Below are 6,000 nucleotides of genomic sequence, written 5' to 3'. Positions count from 1 at the left end.
AACGGGGCAAGAAAAGGCTGCCCAGCTTCTATGACTATTCTTGGGCCTCTGGTCCTGGCTGTTACAGCGCAAGGACATGGTCCTTGGCATTCAGGCCCCTGGACCAGTTCTGCCAAAGCCCCTGGTGATATTCACCTGATCTCTGGTGCCCCCCAAAAGGGGCTGGGCACTTTAGGACTTGAAGAGACCGGGAGACTCACTGATGCTGGGAGTGTGGCAGGCAGGCTCTGGCTCTGAAACATACCTGGGGCTAAAAGGAAAGGCCAGCCTCTAAGTGTGGCCTCCCAAAGTTTCCAGGTGGTGAGGAAGGGAGAGGGAGGGGTGGCAGAAATGGTCAACTGCTCACGTGGGGCACAGAATATCAGAAGACCCCATCTGGGGTCGGGGCATAGCAGAGATGGCCCCCAACTCTGGGCACGTGCAGCTCTGGGAATTGACGGCGGCGTCTATTTCAGAATTTATGGTAAGAGGCTGGAGCCGCACACGCAGGGCCCCGCAGACAACACACCCCACCCTTTAAGGAAGTGCGGAGGAGAGCAGCAGGGGTGTGGTTAAGTCGGCGGAGGAGAGGGGAAAACACAAACCTGTCAGCGCTCTTACTGAGCGGAGGCCTCCGGAGCCGTCGCGAACCCCTTAGGAAGAAGAACCCCTCACCTGCCCAGCCCCCGCCGCACCTGTACCTGCCGCAGCCCCACCGCACCTGGCCGAGCCGAGGAGCCGCCGCCGGAGTCCGCGCTTTGCTCCGGGTGAGTCCCCTCCGGCGACCGCAGTCCGGGCTGAGCGCCCAGCCAGAAGTTGGAGGTTGGACGAGGCGGGAGGATTGGTGGGGGGGGAGGGGGGGTGACTCTGGGTTGCGGGACCTGGACGGGACCGGGAGGTCCTCGACCGAGAATCACGGACCCAGAAGCGGGCGCTGCGGGTGCGGGGCGGCCCCCCCACCCCACCTTCCCGCAGCTAGACCTCTGCAGGGGGAGAGGGATTCTATTTTCGGAGTTAATTTGAAACGAAGAGGTGTTTTTCCCGCTTAGTCGTTTTATCAGGTGGAGGAGGCTGGGGGATGATGAGAGGGCACAGAAAGGCCGCCTGCCTCTAAGGGTCAGACCAGAGAGCTTTCCGAATCCAAATTCAACTCCTGCCTTAGAGCCTCTGCCGCTTCCTGCTCTGCCCCCTGCCGTGGCCCTTTAGCTCGCCCACCCTGCTCACATTCCCACGCACACCCCACTGCTCCCCAGATTTCATTCTTGGCACCCCACCACCCACCCAGAGGGCATCTGACTGGAAACAAGCAGGGCTCTGCAGCAGGCAGAGGCAGAACTCTGTGTGTGTGTTGGGGGGGGGGGGGGGTACTGTGTGAGTGCCTGGGTGTTGTGGGCTCTGAAGTTAACTCTCACTGCCCCACCCCCACCCCCACCCCCCGCCCCGGTCTTTGTGAAACTACTTCGGAATGCCCCTAAAGGGTTAAGTTCTGTACCGCCTTCTTCTCCTGTCAGGCTGTGCGTGGGCAAAGCCTTGGGTGGGAGAACAGGCAACATATGGGTGCTGTTCTGAGCCCACCGAGCCCCACCACCTGCCCTAACCCTCAGCCATCTGACACGGGCGTCTCCCCACACCCCAAACTTGGAGCTCCATCCAATTAGGCTCCTGCAAGGGGTCAGGCAAGAAAGAGAGCAGAATTTTGGACACAGAAGCCGGAGGAGGAAGAGCTTTCCCCTGACCCATAGGTGGACATGCCCCTCGGGGCAGTTGGTGTGAAAAGATGAGGCAAGGGGCACAAGGAGGTGGCACCCCCCCGCCCCCCGCCCCAGCCTTGAGGGCAAGTAATGCAGTTGTGGACCTAACCCCAGCCTTTCACAACTCCTCTGGGGGCAGGAGAAGAGGAGGCAGGGCCGAAAAAGTGAGTGAAGATGGAAGGAGGGAGGGAAGCAGTCACATGGAGAGACCAGCTCTGGCAGGACACTCTGGTCTCATTCCTTCATTCAGTAAGCATTGGCTGACTTCCTACCTGAGGCCAGGTGCTGCCGCTGGGAGTGGGAGACCCCAGTGCGGGGGACCCAGCCCTGTGCCCCGGTCAGTGCCTTGGGGAGGGAAGGGGCAGGTGCTGACCAGCCCAGTGCTGGGGGCTGTGGGTGGAGCCGGTCGGGATGTTCCAGAAGGCTTCCTAGCAGAAGTGACTCTAAGTGGAGACCTGAAGGATCTGTAGAACCAGCCCAGGAGGGGAAAAGGGGGATGAACAGCACAGGGCGCAGCAAATGCTGAGACAGGAGGCCAGAGGCAACGTGACGCACCCAGGAAACCGAAAGTAGCTCGGGGTGTACAGTGCGTGGAGAGTGCAGGGGCCAGGTGAAGCCGGAGAGGTAGGGAGAGACAGCTCCAGAAGGGCCTGCTCAGGCTGCCATGGCAACTCCTGTCACTTGGGCCCTAGAGCCAGCACCCTCCAACTTGACTCAAGCGCACGGGGCTGCTAGATTTAGCAAATGAAAATACAGGACACTCAGATTTGAATTTCATATAAGCAAGGCATTATTTGTCAAGCATAAGTATATCCCAGGCAATCTTTGGGGTACACTTATACTAAGGCATTATTCAGTGTTTATCTGAAATTCAAATTTAACAACATCTGGTATTTTATCTGGCACCTGTCCTCTAGGAGGAAGCTGAGGATGCTACAGTGCTGGCAAGTGAAGGGTAGGTAGTGCCCAGGCACCAAGGGAACAGTCTCAGGACATATCTTTTTTTTTTTCTTTTTTTATTATTTTTTAAAATTTATTAACTTTTAATTAATTTTCATTGGAGTATAGTTGCTTTACAATGTAGTGTCAGTTTCTACTGTACAGCAAAGGGAATCAGCTATACATATACATATATCCCCTATTTTTCGGATTTCCTTCCCATTTAGGTCACCACAGAGCACTGAGTAGGGTTCCCTGTGCTGTACAGCAGGTTCTCGTTAGTTATCTATTTTGCATATGGTATCAGTAGTGTATATATGTCAGTCCCAATCTCTCCAGTCTCCCAGTTCATCCCACCCCCGCCCCCCAGGACATATTATCTTGTAACCAATCCACATACATTCCACTTTGGGGCTCCTTCACTGATTGACCATGTTATCTCTTAAAAACAATACAAAAACAATTCCTTGATCTTTGGAACCGTAGGAACCTGGGTTCAAATGCCAGCTTGGCAACTTACCTGCTGTGAGGGCTCATGTAAACAACTTAGCTCCTTGGAGGCCCAGAATCTCTTTTCAGAAATGTGGATAAGAGTATGTGTTTGTCCAGATTGTGGGGTGGATCCGTGGTAATGTACGTAAATCACCCAGGGAGTGTGGAAGAAAAAGTGGTAGATACTAATCTCTGTAACACCTTCACAGAGGTGACTAAAGGAGCATCCCGGAAGTGCTTGGGACTCATTTATTTCTGTTTATGTTTATCAAGCACTCAGAGGTCCCAGGGCAAATATGTGGTGGGGATCCTACTGCCAATGAGAGGGAGGGTTTGCTCCTGAGCAGAGAGGGAGAGCCTGGGCCATTTTTCCAGCTTTGCCATTGACCTGCTGCCCAGATGCCCTGCTTCACAGGGAGGAGATATCCAGCTCTTCTCTTGGAGGATGCTGGGGAGGGCGGGGCGGGGCAGTGGTAACTTAAAGTAGAATTAACTGAAAGGACATGTGAATGAATTGAAAGGGAGAATCCAGGTAACACAAGTAGCACAGTGCCTGACACAGACAAATGCGCCGTGAAATTTAGCTGTCATTATTCCCATTTTAATAATGAGTCGCTTATTAGAAAAATGGTGTTCAGGGGTAGAAGAAGTAAGGATGCCTTGTTTTGACTTCAGTGGGGGCATTTGTAAGAGCAAATTAGGGGACCTCCTAGAAGGGAACCTGGAGGGAGTTACTAATTTGTTGAGAGAAAGAGGAAATGGGAAGTGTGTTTCCCTTGTGGGAATCACTGGATTAAAAATGGTCCCTCTTCCCAGTGGCTAAATGTCCCCATCCCCCTGCCCAGTGATAAGCATTTTGTCCCCAGTTCTTTAGAGCAGCATTTGCCAAACAGTGTTCAGAGAAACTCTGCTCCACGAAATGGCTACGGGTGCTCTGCTGGTGAAAGGTTCCAGTGAGCCCACTCTCGGAGATTTGTCCTGCGTGTTTGCATGATCAAGGCTATGGTCAGTTCTGCAGAAAAGATGCCTGTATCACTGGACTTACTAGTATCCCCTAAATTTGACTATAGCCCCCTTATAGTGGGTTGGGGTGGCACCTATTACCATCCCAAGGGAAATGGCACTCCACACCTAGTGACTGTTGGTGTGGGTGGAGTTCTGGGACCAAGCAGATCTTCTGTGGACATTATTCATCTCACCTTTAGACTGACTAAGCAGGGTCCCACTTACAGAAGATCTTCAGGGACTGAGCACCGTGTACCCCTGTCCCAGCATCACTCATCCCTCTCGGACGCAAACCCCTACCTGTGTCAGCCTAAATCTTCTTACTGAAGTTCCCACCCATTTGCCTTTGTTCAGAGGATCCTGGAAAAGTACGTCTCTCAGCACATAGCCTTCCAGGGTGATGGTAGTAGTTCCATGTGTTCTGAATGTTGTCAAGATGAGTACAGTTGAGGTGGGGGAGGGGAGGGAACATACCTTGGGTGAACCCTGCGTGGTAAGTGTCCTGATCCCTAGTTTTCTCCCTGCCCAGGAGGCTCGTAGGCTAGGGACTATGTGGCCCTGGGCTCACAGCTGAATGGAGCTCTCAGGTGGCTGGAGTAGAGATGGGCGGTTGCTGAGGTGCTCAGGCAGAAAGGGTGGTAATTAACAGAAGTTCTTGCTGGCTCCCCAGTCAAGAGTTTCTCTTAGACTCTGGGCCAGTTGTAGGGTAAAGGGGGAGGAGCAGGAAGCGTGGCGAGGGTCTCTGCAACACTAACATGGTTGGTGGTCCAGCGGTCCAGCGGTCCAGCGCCCAGACTTGATTGGTCAGCCTGAGTTCCAGCTCCGGCTCTGGGACTCATGATGGGACCTTGGCTAAGTCATGTAGCCCTGTCTTCCTTGTCTCTGAGACTACAGCAGGGCTTTTTGTGAGGGTATACCAGAAGTAATATTCCAAATATTAACAGCTGCTAAGGCGTGGGCAGGAATCTAACAGAACTGAGCCTGCTGTGCCAGCGGTCTTGGGGAACCTGGGGGGTAGACGAGGCAGGCAGTCAGGGCACTGGGTGGGGGAACGGGACATTTACCAACTTGGATGGACTAGTCCAGTATTTTATTTTATTTATTTATTTAAGAATAACCAAGGTTGCTTAATTCTTTTTAAAAATTATTAATTATTTAATTTATTGGCTGCATTGGGTCTTCGTTACTGCGCATGGGTTCTGTAGTTGCAGAGAGTGGGGTCTACTCTTCATTGCAGTACATGGGCTTCTTATTGTGGTGGCTTCTCTTACTGTGGAGCACAGGCTCTAAGCATGTAGGCTCAGTAGTGGTGGTTCGCGGTCTCTAGAGCACGGGCTCAGTAGTTGTGGCACACAGGCTTATTTGCTCTGCAGCATGTGGGATCTTCCTGAACCAGGGCTCAAACCCATGTTCCCTGCATTGGCAGGCGGATTTTTAACCACTACGCCACCAGGGAAGCCCACTAAGCCAGTATTTTAATCTCCCAGATGACCTCATGTACCAGCTTAATAGCCTTGATTATACATAAGACAGTCAGTCCTTTATCAGGCATACAGTAGGCATCTAATAAGTGTTAGCTCTCCTTGTCATTCTGTTTTACACTTAGAGTTAGTCTGAACTGGTGGGGAAGGGCCATTTTATTTTCCCCTGGAGGAAAAGGCCATCTTCTAAGCAGTAGAAGTGAGCTTCTCATGTGCATCATGTGTAAGACAGAATTTGCATCTTACCCCCAACCTGCACCCCCCCCCCCCACCCCACCCCCCAATTCCCAATTCACTGTGTCTGTGAACAGCCTGGCCTAATTGGCTCTTTCGCCAGCAAAGAGACTTTCTAC

At 52.7% G+C, this 6,000-nt stretch overlaps 1 protein-coding gene across 3 annotated transcripts in view; it reads left to right on the top strand.

Annotated features, from left to right (window-relative positions):
* Positions 1 to 565: 565 nt before the first annotated feature.
* PTK2B (protein tyrosine kinase 2 beta) overlaps positions 566 to 6,000 on the top strand; it is a 129,467-nt gene continuing 124,032 nt past the window's right edge. For all 3 annotated transcript variants that reach the window (XM_057720233.1, XM_057720234.1, XM_057720232.1), the window contains exon 1: positions 566 to 746. The gene's annotated coding sequence lies outside the window, so the exon portion shown is untranslated. The remainder of the gene's footprint in view (positions 747 to 6,000) is intronic.

Source organism: Hippopotamus amphibius, chromosome 2, assembly GCF_030028045.1.
Source record: "Hippopotamus amphibius kiboko isolate mHipAmp2 chromosome 2, mHipAmp2.hap2, whole genome shotgun sequence".
Taxonomy (NCBI): Eukaryota; Metazoa; Chordata; class Mammalia; order Artiodactyla; family Hippopotamidae; genus Hippopotamus; species Hippopotamus amphibius.
Note: the sequence above shows the minus strand (reverse complement) of the source record. Positions and strands in the feature narration are given on the sequence as shown.